Here is a 14,583-nt window from a genome sequence, read left to right on the forward strand (position 1 = left end):
GTTACACCGCAAAGACTCATTGGTTTCGAAGTGAACGTAAATTACGCCCAGCCCTATTCACGGACGACTTATGCAAACCACGTAACAATGTAAAAATTTGACGCGGGACCGACGTCCATACTTAACATTGGCTAGGCCAGCTTTTTGTTAGACTAACTTTACGCCTGAAAACGCCTAAGGCCCCGTACACACGAGAGGATCTATCCGCTGGAATTGATCTGCGGATCAGTTCCAGCGGATAGATCCGCTGGTGTGTACAACCCAGCTGATCTTTTTCCGCGGATTTTTTTCGGGCCGACCGATTTCCAGCAGATAAAAATTTCTTAGCATGCTAAGAAATCTATCCGCTGGAATCGGCTTCAGCGGATCGATCCGGTGGTCTGTACAGACTCACCGGATCGATCCGTCCGATTCCCTCCCTCGCATGCGTCGTAATGATTCGGCGACGGCGTGACACGTCATCGCGATGGGATTTCGGCGCGGATTTCGATCCGATGGTGAGTACACTCCATCGGATCCAAATCCGCGGAAATCCTTGAGAGGATTTATCCGCGGATACGGTCCGGCGGACCGTATCCGCGGATCAATCCTCTCGTCTGTACCCGGCATTACGTAAACGGCGTATCTTTACTGCGATGGGCAAGCGTACGTTCGTGAATAGGCGTATCTCGCTGATTTACGCATTCTAGGCGTAAATCAGCGTACACGCCCCTAGCGGCCGGCCTAAATAGACAGCTAAGATACGACAGCGCCCGCTGTCGTATTTTAGCTAGATTTAAGTGTATCTCTATTTGAGAATACACTTAAATTTACGACGGCGCAGATTCAGAGTTACGACGGCGTATCTACTGATACGCCGGCGTAAACTTCTCTGAATCTGGCTATTTATATACTAACTCTACAGAGCAAAACAGTTTTTATCTTTTCTTATACCGTAATGTCATAGCATGTATACAACAACATTTATAAATGTGATGCAGCAATAGAACGTCAGTTTGAATGATGCAGTCGTAAGTGCTCTGCTATCATAGCCTGGCTTGTGGAGATTTTGTGAACATGCTGCAGCTATGGGATAATCATAAAGTATATGACATACTCTGCAACTTTTATAAAGAGGCGAGTAAAGTCTGTTTTTATCACAGCGTAATAGACGAGTCTTCAATACGGAAGATTTACAAAGTGTTGCTTAGGGACTTCCCACACAAAATATGGCAATTTGCTATAACTACGCAATTGCTATTGTAAATTATGTGCATAGGAGGGAAACAGTGCAAATTCAATTGCCAATTTCTTTCAATTGCTAAAAACAAAAGAGCAAAGCACAAGAGAAGCATGAAAAAAGCCATCAGCTTACATATATCACTTCTTCATTCAACATTCCTTTTTTTTTTTCAGAATGGAGCATGTAATGAAGCAATATTCTGCAGGTATTGGAAAGATAATTAGCACAACAACACACTACATGGCCTGACTGCTGATGGGAGAAAGAGTTAAGGAAACACTGCGGTTCGCTAGCAGGGGAGGGGTTAATGCAGCACAGCTTACAGGCCCATAATGAAGAGGGATTTTTGGGCCATGGCCTATCATAGAATGCATGTGGCTGGGAAATAGTTAATAAGCCTACTGCAATTCCTGGTACAGGACAAGTAGTAAAGTAGGCGACTACCCGCTGAGAGGCATAGGAGTAATACTCTGCATAGAAGTAATACTCTGCAAATGTCTATTAAACAATGTTCAGTCTTTCTCTCCCTCCTTCACCATCATTTCCCCCCTCCCCCTCCTCTCGCTGGCTGAGCTGGGGTACACGCTCTGGTCTCTGTGTTTGACAAGGGAGAACCCAAAGACATAGCAACGATAGCATCCCCCGAGAGGGAAAAGAGGAGAGTGAGAGGGACCCCCTCCTCCACCAGGCCAGCAGAGGAAATCGTGAAGGAGAGAAGGATAGAGAAGGAGGCATGTCGCAGAGAGCTGAAGCATCCAGCACTGAATCAGCGGTGTTACAGCATCAGCACCACAGAGGAAGAGATGAGGCCTGAGCTGTGCGTCTGCTCTTGTCTTCCACAGGAGGGAGAAAGGCAGATGCAGAATAAAGGGACAATCATCCCTTCTGGAAGGTGAGGGGGATGTGGGGGGCAGCAAAAAAAGGAGGGGATGCAAGGGGTACTGAAAATGGAAATAATAAGCACATTATTGAAATGGGGATAATGAAGTGAGGCCACACATGTATAATTGGAGGGGAGGGTTGAGTGTACATATATTGCCTTGAAATAATGGAATTAAATCAGAGGGAATATGAAATGATCTACATTGTAGTGTTATACAATATATTTATGCCATATGGTAGGAATATTATACATTAGTAAGCCAAAACAGTGGCAATAAGGATGAGATTGATGGAATGTGGTCGATGATGGTAAACGATATAAGGTTAGTGGGAAGCAGACATTGCAGAGGAAAATGATATGGAAATAGCACAAGCGGATGTAACGAAAACATTAGGATATGAAAAATGGTGAAGAGGAATAGAGAAGGGGCACCGAGTAAAAAAATGACAGGGATAGCAGGAATGAAGGGACAATACCAATAATTTCTCTCTCTCTCTCTCTAAATAGGTTGGAGGACCACATTGTCGCCGCTCTCCTCCCAGTTACACAATCAGCCCTTTCCTGTGTGGTATTTGGAACCGAAAACACAAAGACAACATCTGTTCTTCTGGTGGCCTAGTGAGGAACATCTGGGAAGGGAAAGGAAAGCTATATTAGCTTGTGCGTCTGGGATTACCTGGATGTCATTTTACGCTCGACTCAGGAGGACACTAAAGAAGGGAAGGACATTCTGTACTTTACCACCATTCAACAACAAAGACAGAGCACCCAGCTATATTAGCAGGTAAGAGGAGGTAGCAATCTGACAATCAAGACGCCTGTGCGGAAGAGAGGGATATGGAGGATGGGGGTGGAGGGAGAAACAGTGTGGGTGATCGGGGAAACGATCTAGAGCACACAGGAGGAACAGAATGAGCAATAACAGCACACATAAGGAAATAGACGTGGAAGAAGGCCAACAGATGTCTGGAACGTGTAGCCTCAGCTTTGTATCTATATATATATATATATTATATATACTGCATAGGCGTAATCTCTCCATATTAATTTCCATACTTTTAGAACTAACATATAAAATAATATAAATAGTCAAAAACCTTAAGTAAAACCCTCCTTGAAAAAAATAGTAATGGGTGGGATAGCCAAAAATAAAATCTTCAGCGTAAAATAAATATATTATTAAGAGAGCATCTTGCAGAGGTGATCTAAAACAGTAATGCAATATTAGCATAGCAATGGGAATTACCCAACAACATGCAAATTTATACCTATAATGAATGTCTACATTTATTTCATTATCTAATGACAATTAGTCCCTAAAGCCCCCAATTTGATATCTCTTAACTCATTCAAAGTGCTAAATATTTTATATTGTCCAAGTTCCTCCGATGTTCCTCGTGCATCTTTAACACTTGGCTCCAGCAGTCACCTTAAAACTTTTTTTTGTCATGTTTGTTTGTTTCATATTTCACATATTTAGATATTGGAAACAACATCAAAAAGGTGTGATTGCTGATATAATTAACTCCAGGAGTGACTTCAGATTATGTGGAACCTGGGTAAAATGTTAAGCCATGTACACACAATCGGTTTGTCCGATGAAAACAGACTGTTTTCATCGGACAAACCAATCATGTGTGGGCCCCATCGTTTTTTTTTCCCATCTGTGTAAAAAATTAGAACATGTTTTACATTTTTTCCTATGGATAAAAAAACAATCGTCTGTGTGGAACTCCATCGGACAAAAATCAATGCATGCTCAGAATGAAGTCAACGCATGCTCGGAAGCATTGGACTTCATTTTTTCAGCTTGTCGTAGTGTTGTACGTCACCGCGTTTTGACACGATCGGATTTTTGACTGATGGTGTGTAGGCAAGACTGATGAAAGCTTCATCGGATATCCAACGAAAAAATCCATCGGATTAGATTCCATCAGATATCCAATCGTGTGTACAGGGCTTTAGTATGGTGTCCCTCAGGTTTAATTCTAACTACTGTCAGTGAGAAAAACATAAAAAGTGGCATCATACGTGGTACCAGTATCACATATCCTTGTTCCAAAACACACCGCATAGTGCAAAGCCCATATTACTCAACAGATGTCCAATTCAGAGCCCTTAATCTGAGGTGACCATATTTGCCATTTTGAGCCATTAATCAAAAGTTTGAATCATGTAGTACTTAATGCATTATGTGAATAATAACTTGCAATGCAAGAAGTGTAATAAACATCGCTGGCCGGTCACCCTAACACTTGCCAGGCTTCTAGTGGGCAGCTTTTAAAAAACAAAAATGTCCAATATAAAAATCAGAGACGTTTGCCTAATGTATTAATGTTGTATACATTATAATAAATGAGTTGATAGTAAAAGAAGGTGGGAACCCAAGTGTGAGTTGGCACAAGATGGTATTCTATGCAGTTCCAGATACCTATGTGTATCTATGAGAACCCTACTATAATAACAGACTCCCTAGCTCCTCAGAGAAGATAAAAATGTGCTGCTGTTTAGGATAAACCTGCTCTAACCAAACCTGCATAGCCAAGTGCATGCGATTTTTACATGTCCTAAATCCTGTAAAACAGTCCGGCCATTTATAAAATTAGATCATGATGATCGCTCTGCAAATCTCTTTATGATCCAAGGATGTTACTGGGTTTTCAAATAATGGTGAGCAGGTATGACATTATAAAGATACATATCTATGATTATTATTATTATACAGTAAAACCTTGGATTGCGAGCATAATTCGTTCCAGAAACATGCTTGTAATCCAAAGCACTTGTATATCAAAGCATTTTTTTACGGGGTATAAAAGAGAAGAGAGGCGTCTCGAAGTGTAGCAATAAGTTGCTAAATGTTGTAACTTCATTAAATGTAACCATATTGTTACACTTAGAGGCTCCTCTCTTCTTTTTTATACTCAGTTGTGACATGACGCTACTCTTATATCAAAACATCGCTTGTATAGCAAGGCAAAATGTATTAAAACATTTTGCTTGTCTTGCAAAACGCTCTCAAACCAAGTTACTCTTAAACCAAGGTTTTACTGTATTTAAATTATATGTTTAATATCAATTTATTGTAAACAGTATTGCATGTTTTTGTCCTGGCTGACAAGCTAACTTTCCTTCATCTTGTTTTTAAATGTGTATATTGTTTCTGGTAGCTTTTATTCTTTTTTTTTTACGGCGCCTTACATTGGATCAACACCCTATGCAGGATGAAATTAGGTAACCACAGGCACCATGAGTTATACTTCACCCCACTGCCAGCTATAGGATGGCTCCAGGGAAGGTGCCCTTGCTTCAAACAAACTCCTCCGTGCTTTGTTCAGCAGTACTGCATTTAACAATAGTACCCACCTGAATTATAAACAGTAGTGTCAAATGCTTTATAAGTATATAGCTTGTTGATTGATGTGGGCTCGAGGATACTGCAGTGGGACCATATCAAACCCATGTGGGCTACTATGGAGTTAGTTCTTATAATGATTCTTTTTTAAACCATTAAATAAAATGCCATTTCAAATCTCTTGGGTCGAATGGGGCATCAAATAATTCTATAGCCTTGTTTAAACCCTGTTGCTGTTTCATTTAAATGTGCTTTACCAGCACAAATATAATTGGTCCCAATACTCCTTTCATAGATTATCTGTCCTGTTTCTTTAGGTATTGACTCTAATCACAGAAATGCACTGCTGTCAGTATTTTTATAAAGGTATTTTAGGTTTGGTATTTTATACAGTATATTTAAATTTAATATTAACTACCCATTAGAGAGTTTAGTGTACTCCTAAAACTGTATGAATTCATTCATTAAACGTTACACATCATGTTACGCAAAAGTAAAACCCACTCCATAGTATGGATTGTAGGAGATAGTGAGAGAACATGAATGTAGTTATTTCAATACCAGTTTTAGGATTCGCCTTTTTAAAATCCTATGTTGCTCATTGGCAATGCATTTCCTGATAGTCAGTCTTATCCATCCTGGCCAACAACTCTGATCTTAGGCCTCGTACACACGACCGAGTTTCTCGGCAAAAACCATTGTCACGTACTAGGTACCGGACAGAGCCTGATGTGCAGGGAGCGGCTACTCTTGCTCCTCCGACTCCGAAACCCCTGGTAGAGTAGATAGGGAGCGCTGGAGTTCAAAGTCGCACAAGCGCCCGATAGAGATGCTGTGCAGGGACTGCGGTGGTTTCCTGAAGACTCCAAAGAGATGCCGGTGATGCTGGAACAGCAGGACAGCAGACAGCTGGAGCTTGGTGCAGGTAGCCGGAAACAGTCAGCAGGAGGGAGGTGTACTGTATTGCTGGTACAGGCAGGGTCAGGCGGGCCGGGTCAGACACAGGCGGGCGGATCAGGTACAGAGGAGAGGCAGCAGCAGAGTCGTAGTTCAAGCCGGATCGGTAACAGGCGGGCAGCAAACGGTTAGAAGGAGAAGGCAGGAGCAGAGTCAGGCAAGCCGGAGGTCAGGGCAGGCGGAGATCAGAAGAGTCAGAGACAAGCCGGGTTCACGGGAACGGAAGTCAATCAGGTAGCAGGTGTCAGGTAGGTAAACAGGAACGCTGAAGACCGAGCAGCAAGAGGCTATGGGATGAGCCCCATTAAATAGCCTGAACTGGCGCCAAAATGGCGTCAGCACGTGCCCGCGCGCCGTTGCAGCGGGCAATGCGCACTCCCATGCTCGCTGGTGCGCTATTGCGCGTACCCGTGCACGCCCCCACGCCGTTAGCGCCACCTAGTGGTCGACCACGTCTATGACAACCAGCAAGAAACTTGCTGGGAGATATTTTTTTTGCCGAGGAAACCGGTCGTGTGTACATTTTCGTCGAGGAAACTGTTGAGAAACTCGACGAGCCAAAAAGAGAGCAAGTTCTCTATTTCCTCGACGGGAATGGAGAAACTTGCCTTGTCGAGTTCCTCGACAGCCTAACAAGGAACTCGACGAGGAAAACGATGTGTTTCGCCCATCGAGTTCCTCGGTCGTGTGTACGAGGCTTTAGACTCATGTTTTTAAAGCATGCATTTAAGAAAAATAGCACTCTTGGTGGGCTTGCAGCCCTAAGGTTTGCATAGAGAAGCTTGTCACATTTCACTGCCTTTACTGGGTCAACCTCCTTTTTTTTTTTAAATGTCCTTTACTTTTCTTGAACTTTACTTTTCCTTAACCTACATACTTGTGCAGCATTACCTAAGGTCTTATGTTTTCACTACCATTAAAAACCGCTATTGGCAGACAAGCACAAGCCTAATGTCTCTATAATCATAGACTTGCTCTGTAACGTTGAAGACGTTTCACTATTCATTCAAATAGCTTATTCAACTCATGCACAAAGCTATTTGAATGAGTGGGGAAACATTTTTTAACATTACAAGGCAAATCCAGTAGAATGTGCCTGGTACTACCTACACCATAGGCGTGCGCACAGGGTGTGCCGGGTGTGCCTGGTCACACCCTAATCACCCTTATCACCTTGTGCAATGCACATTCCTCCTGCTGAACCCCCATGGCAGCTGAGAGTACAGAGAAAGGGACTGGGGAATCTCTGTCCTCAGTCCCCTTCTTTGCTATTTCACCAATGCCACTCAATGGGGCTCCTAACACATTGTAATTAAAATTGATAAAAATATTATGAAAATTCATTTATTTTTAAATAATAAAAACATAAAACTACTGACACCAATCTCATCTCTACTAACACCATTCACTGCTCTACTGACACCGTCCACTGCTCTACTGCACATGTGTGTTTGAACTTTGGGGTGCACACCCTAATGCAATAGGCTGTGCACACCTGTGTAGCGGATACCTTAAAAGAAAACCTATGGGAAAAGAAATATGGGCGCTGCCATTGCTGTTTTAAAAGGTACAAGCACCAGGCTTTCAATCTTTACTTTGCTTTACTCCTTATCAGGGTTGCTGTTTGAAATCACGGGGGCCTTTTACAGCCAACCTGACAGGCAACCCCCTTGCCAAAAGTGACTGAGGACATACAGTAAGTTTATCAGTCCTCTTCTCTGTAGTCTCAGCTGCACTGATGAATGAATAAGAAGCGCTTTGAGGCTTCCTGCTCATTCACATACTGAAGCATTGTAAACACAGTTTACTATGGTTCAGTGATGAATGGAAACATGAGAGATTGGTACTGATCACTCACTGTGTTTATTCAGGAAAGGGATCAGTAAATTACATATATACTGGGCCCTTCCCCCGCTCTCCATCTTAAAACATCCCCTGTGTGCCCGCAGCAGCTGCCGATGGGCAAAAAAGAGGAAAGAAGCAGGCAGCACTGCAAGGGAAAGGGGCACACAGGGGGGCCCAGACAGCAGATGGAATGGGAAAATGTGCTAGAACCAATTCCTCTGCAGTGCAGCCGGAAGAAGAAAGAGGAGAAGAAACTGGCAGTGTTGCAGGGGGAGGCAGAAGATGATCAGTGTTTGAAGTAGGACAGTACATTCAGTCCTCCTGCTCAGCAGATGCCCAAGATCCCCTTTTTTAAAGCGGTTGTAAACCCGCATCAAATTTTTTATTTTTTTTCTCCTGTGTAGCACTTACCTGGTCCACGCCGAGCGAGATTTCATCTTGCCTCGGCGTGTCTTCCGGGTATCGCCGCTCCAGCGCTGTGATTGGCTGGAGCGGCGATGACGTCACTCCCGCGCGTGCGCGCGGGAGATTTAAAACTCGGCAAGGTACGGCGGCTGCCGGTCCTTTCGCCATAGATCCCCCCTGCGGCGCATTGCGAGGGGAATATCTCCTAAACCGTACAGGTTTAGGAGATATTCTCCTTACCTACAGGTAAGCTTTGTTATAGGCTTACCTGTAGGTAAAAGTAAAAAAAGTGGGTTTACAACCACTTTAACTGATGGGGCCCGAGCTCAGTACAGGAGAACTGGCTGTACTGTGTTTATCAGCAGCCCTGCTTCCTACTGAGCAATTCAGAACAACTTGGAACAGCTTTTGACTTTACTGGTTGCATAATCTCACGCCAGCACTTCCAGCGGCGGATAATCAAAGATCTATACACACCCCGCTTCAATAGAGCCTGAGCAGCACACTAATTTCGCATTGGGTTGCAATGCATACTTCTCAGAAGTGAACCAAAATAAGGATGCTAATTCTAGAGCTTTCACCATTAAAGAAACACAGTCACTCACCCTATTCATGGCAAAATTACAATGTCTGCACCAGGCAGGTGAACTTTTTTAGCCATGCGCCATTGCCACCTCCCTTCCCTACAGGAGCTCTCGCTAATGGCACAGGGCTTCCAGATATGGGGGGGAACAAGTGACCTTCCCTATGTGACAGTGCACTAGGCATGAGTGGCCCATCACCAAGTCTAAAACACTATCTCGTGGGAAGGGAGGGGGGATTATATGATATCATCCTCCTATCTAAACTCCGGCAAGAGCTGACACCAGAGCCCAGAAAGGCAGTAATATTGCAGGTAGGGGAGTGGTTACAATGAAGAAATTACCACTCAGCAAGCTTCTGAACCTTTGTTATGCTCCCGCCCTACTTAAAACAAACAGGTGCCGGCTCTGCACAAGTCTATGGAGGAAGAGAACATCCTGGACTGCCGCACTCTGTAGAAGACGTCTTTATTGTGGAAAAAAATCCAATCATGGCAATACAGTCAAAATCAAATGAAACAGGGACAGAATCCTAACGCGTTTCACATCATTAGACTGCTATGAGTAAGCATCTAATGATGTGAAACGCGTTAGCCTTCTGTCCCTGTTTCATTTGATTTTGACTGTAGTGCCACGATTGGATTTTATTCCACAATAAAGATGTCTTCTACAGAGTGCGGCAGTCCAGGATGTTCTCTTCCTCCATAGGGGAGTGGTTAGACAAGATGCACAGGCTGGGTAAATGTATATACCTGGGGTGGGCTATGTGCAGACACTGTCAATTTGCTTTACATGGGCAATTTGTCATGGCCTGTTTAAAGCAGTGTTCCAGTCATTTTTATGTTTTTTAAAAGTCAGCAGCTACAAAGTGTAGCTGCTGACTTTTAATAAACAGACACTCACCTGTCCCATGGTCCAGCTATGTGGTCGCCCAAAGCCTCGTTCCTCCCCCTCTTCTCTCTGCGGCGTTGGCATTGCAAGTGTGGGCGCTCTGCCTTTACAGCTGCGCCTTCTCAATGGCCAGGCAATCTTTTGGAACCTGTAAAGTGTCCCAGAAGACTGCAGGGGGGGAGGAGGAGTCGCCTAGGCAGCGAGAGCAGAAGTGTGAGCTGGGTACCTGTCAAAACTAGGCACCCCCCCAAAAAAATGATTAAAGCGGAAGTTCCACTTTGGGGTGGAACTCCACTTTAACATGGATTTCAGCTTGTAGAAGAACAGTGTGAACAGCAAGGTTTCATTAAAGCGGAGTTACACCTAAAAATGGAACTTCCGCTTAACCCACTCCTCGCCCCCTTACATGCCACATTTGGCATGTAATTTTTTTTGGGGGGGAGTGGGGGCTTCAGGAGAAGGGGACTTCCTGTCCCACTTCCTCCTTCTGCCGAGGGGCTGGAAAGGCGATTAGCTTAATCGCCTTTTCACAGCCCCTCCCTGTAGGCGAGCGCTTGTCCAATCGGACAGCGCCGCGCCGCTCGCGCATGCGCACTGCCGCTCGCGCATGCGCAGTGGGTGCCCGGCCGTGAAGCCGAAAGCTGTCACTGCCGGGTGCCCACACTAAGAATGAAGACGCCGGCCGGCGCGTCGCTGGAGCCATGGAGCAGGTAAGTGTCTGTTTATTAAAAGCCAGCAGCTACACTTTTTGTAGCTGCTGACTTTTAATAAACTTAAAAAAAAGTTGGAAAACCCCTTTAAAACTTTACCCAGCTTTTGCAAAGCCTTTGGCAAGCTTCAGCAACAAGCTGCTAGCAGGCTTTTAACAAGCTTCAAGTAGTGCTGAAGCCCACTAGCAGCTTGTTTAAAGTGGCAATCAGCACTCTCTTTAGGATCTGTGGTCAATATTTACCAAATGGAGCTAAATGATACTTTGAAAACTTCATTAAAGCTCTGCAAATGCTTTCTAAGTTTGCTGTTCATAGCACTCTTATGCAATCTGAAGCCTGCGTGAAACAGTCCAATCAGATTTCAGAGAGATATTCCTAAGCACTCCCATAGTAAGCTCTTTGCTGCCTCACATACAGATTAACTAACGTAATCCATCAAAATATCAGTACTTGGAGGAATTTATACTGTAGCCACCAATTTCATTCAAAGCTGTCTTGGAAGTTTGACTCTAATTGGTGATGCATACAAGCCAAGAGAGACAATGTTGCACAGAACAAACTATAGGAAGCAGACTCATCCAACAGTCATGTGAGGAATCTACCTTGGTGGATCACAGAGATCTCTGTGTAAGGTCAATTTAATGGGCATCCAAAAGGTGGCCATAGATGGCTCGTAATTTGGCTGGTTCAGCAAGGACCAGATGAAATGTGGTCAGCGTGTGGCCAACCCTGTTCAACAGTAGTCGATTATTAGATCAACTCCCATCAAATAAACAAGTCGGAAAACTTTTGTTGATCAGCGGCTGCAGCCCCTGATCCAGGGTTCAAGTCCTGGGGAAAAAAGTGTGGGAACTCTCACCCAAGATCCACTCTCCCACCAAAAAATAAATAAAAAATGATACGCTCATATGCATAATTACTAAACCGCATGTTTAGAAGCAAGTTCTTTCTAAATCCCGCGATAACTCGCGGCAGACCTCCGCAATGCCTTCTGGGAACAATGACAAAAGCTCCCAGGAGACATTGCGGCATCGAGGAAGTGACGGAATACCCGCACACTACCCAATGAATCCATACACAGGAAGCGGCCAGTAACATAAAGGATTACTAAGGTTCGCCTGCCCCTGACAGTGACTCGTGTTGGGCATCGCCGCTTAGTGAAGGATTGGCTCGGCTACTCTCAGATGCTCTAGTCCTGCAAAGGGAACTGCGTTCCTGCTGTAAAAAAAGTTCAGGAACTCCGTTCCCACGTGTTCCCGCAGGACTTGAGCCCTGTCCTGATCAGTGTATTCTGACAGTCACACTGTCAAAAGGAATGTGGGACTTTAACCACATCAATAATGGGTACTTTCGCCCCCTTCCTTCCCAGACCAATTTTCAGCTTTCAGCACTCTCGCATTTTCAATGACAATTGCGCGGTCATGCTACGCTGTACCCAATTGAAGTTTTTATCATTATGTTCGCACAAATAGAGCTTTCTTTTGGTGGTATTTATTCATGACTCCAGTTTTTATATTTTGCGGTATAAGCGGAAAAAGAGCGAAAATGTGAAAAAAATATATATATTTTCTTCTTTCTATTTTAAAAGAAATCTAATAAAATCAAATTTTGTTAAATAATAATGAATAATAATAATACATTTAAGCCAAAATGTATTCTGCTACATGTCTTTGGTAAAAAAATCCTGTTAAGTGTATAACAATTGGTTTGTGTGATCACGGACAGATGTACACAGATGATCATGTACAGATGTGCGCAGGTGATCACGGACATATGTGTGCAGATGATCACTCTTCTTGGTGGCATAATCAGCAGAGCAATCAGCAGAAGCAGAAGCACTCTGACTCTGACTCCTCCCCAGGGCTAGAACTGGGCCAGCAGTAATCGGCGCACGGCCCTAGTAGTAGGACGTGTGGCTCCTGGTCCCAGACAGGCAGGGGTTCCTCTCCGTCGCCTCCGCTCGCTTCCAGCACCTTGCTGCCTTGCTGCCGTTTTCCCACCTGCAAGCTTTTGGACTGACCAGCTCTCTCACTGGTAAGACTGGTAAGACTCTATCCCTGCTTCTCAGGTCTATCCCCCTGGAATCACTGAGAACCGTCCTTGTAAGGACAGCCACCCCAGCGATTCCAACTGTGGACACTGTGGACACTGCTTACTGCAACCCGCTTTGGTTCCCATACAACCACCCACGATCGCCCCGCATCTCGCACGTCTCTTGCACTGCGCGGGCGGCCGTTTTTCTCCGCATCCGCGCCAGGCCTGACTCTTTCGCGGCCGCCGTAATCAGGAAACACCGCGGCTTCAGCCGCGGCCTAGCGGCGCGCCGCAGCCAGGAACAAATGCGCTAGTCCTAGGAAAGAAACTCCCCCCCCCCCATATCCCTGGAGGACCCCGTCCTTCCGGGATTAGCAATCAGCAGTGTTTTTTACTTTTTAATAAAAGAAAAAGCTAACACTACCCAGACAAATCTGAGGCTTGGTACCCCCTCAGAACAGGGACTCCTGTCACCCTCCTCTCCTCCATCTACCCTACGATACTTGGTCCAGGGCTTTGCAGCCGATCGCCCCTCAGGGATCAGGAAGGAATTTTTCCCCGTGACAGCATATTGGCTCAGCTCTGCCAGGGGTTTTTTCGCCTTCCTCCGGACCAAGATCAAGAGGAAGGACTCTATGAATCCTCCCTCCAATTATAACTTAAATCATCAACCCCCCCACAGTGACAGGCAATAATGGGTAATCTGCGTTACTCTGCGGACTCCATTCGAGATCTGAGACAATTCGCAACTACATTACCAGCCGTCACCAAAAAGGCCTTAAAAATAGACCAACTCTGGAGAGTCGATCGACGATCGATCATCAAAAATTTTAACCACTTGACACAGCCAAAACACATATCATGTGTTTTGATTAATACAAGATCGGCAGTAAAACACCGATCAGAAATCCACGATTTCTTACTACAAAACGATCTAGACTGCCTCTTTATTACAGAAAGCTGGCTCTCAGACGACTGTAACACCATTCTCGATGAACTGGTGCCAGAAAACTATCACCTAATAACAGAAAACAGAATAGGGCAAAGAGGAGGAGGCCTTGCGGTGATCCATAAGAATCACATCGCAATCACTAAACCAGCCCTGCAAAATCCTCTTCCATTCATGGAAACCCTTACTCTTCAGCTCCAAACCTCCCCCCAGGAGACTGTTCACATTCTCCTCTGCTATAGGCCACCTGGGCCTAAATCGCAGTTTTTGCCATCATTAACGGAGTTTATATCCACTTATACCCTCAACAGCAAACATCTTTTGCTACTCGGGGATTTCAACCTGTGGGCTAACTCCGCACAGGATCCCATTGCGGACGCCTGCATTGATCACCTGGAGGGATTAGGGCTACAGCAACTTATATGCGGGCCCACTCATGCTTCAGGTCACACACTTGACCTAATTTTCAGACAAAATCTGGAAATAAGCATTCTAGAAAATGAACCATTGCCATGGACAGACCACCATGCAATCAAGTTCACAATCTCCAAAATCCCCCCAGTGTCAAAAGCACCAAAACCGGTGACAATACACTGGGCTAGGTCTCAGAAGAAGCTCCGCTCGGAACTCTTCAAATCTACCTTGAGAAACAAAATCAAAACAATCCAGCCTCAGCAAACAGCCGCTGATACACTGGACGCCATAAACGCAGCCTTACTACACTCAGCCGACTTAGTAGCACCGAAACGCA

General features: G+C 44.7%; 1 protein-coding gene across 1 annotated transcript in view; it reads left to right on the forward strand.

Annotated features, from left to right (window-relative positions):
- The first annotated feature begins 1,688 nt into the window (after positions 1-1,688).
- Positions 1,689-14,583, forward strand: part of INSYN1 (inhibitory synaptic factor 1) — a 42,497-nt gene continuing 29,602 nt past the window's right edge. The window contains exons 1-2 of the mRNA XM_040343019.1: positions 1,689-2,114; positions 2,613-2,889. The gene's annotated coding sequence lies outside the window, so the exon portion shown is untranslated. The remainder of the gene's footprint in view (positions 2,115-2,612; positions 2,890-14,583) is intronic.

This window comes from Rana temporaria, chromosome 3 (assembly GCF_905171775.1).
Source record: "Rana temporaria chromosome 3, aRanTem1.1, whole genome shotgun sequence".
Lineage (NCBI taxonomy): Eukaryota > Metazoa > Chordata > Amphibia > Anura > Ranidae > Rana > Rana temporaria.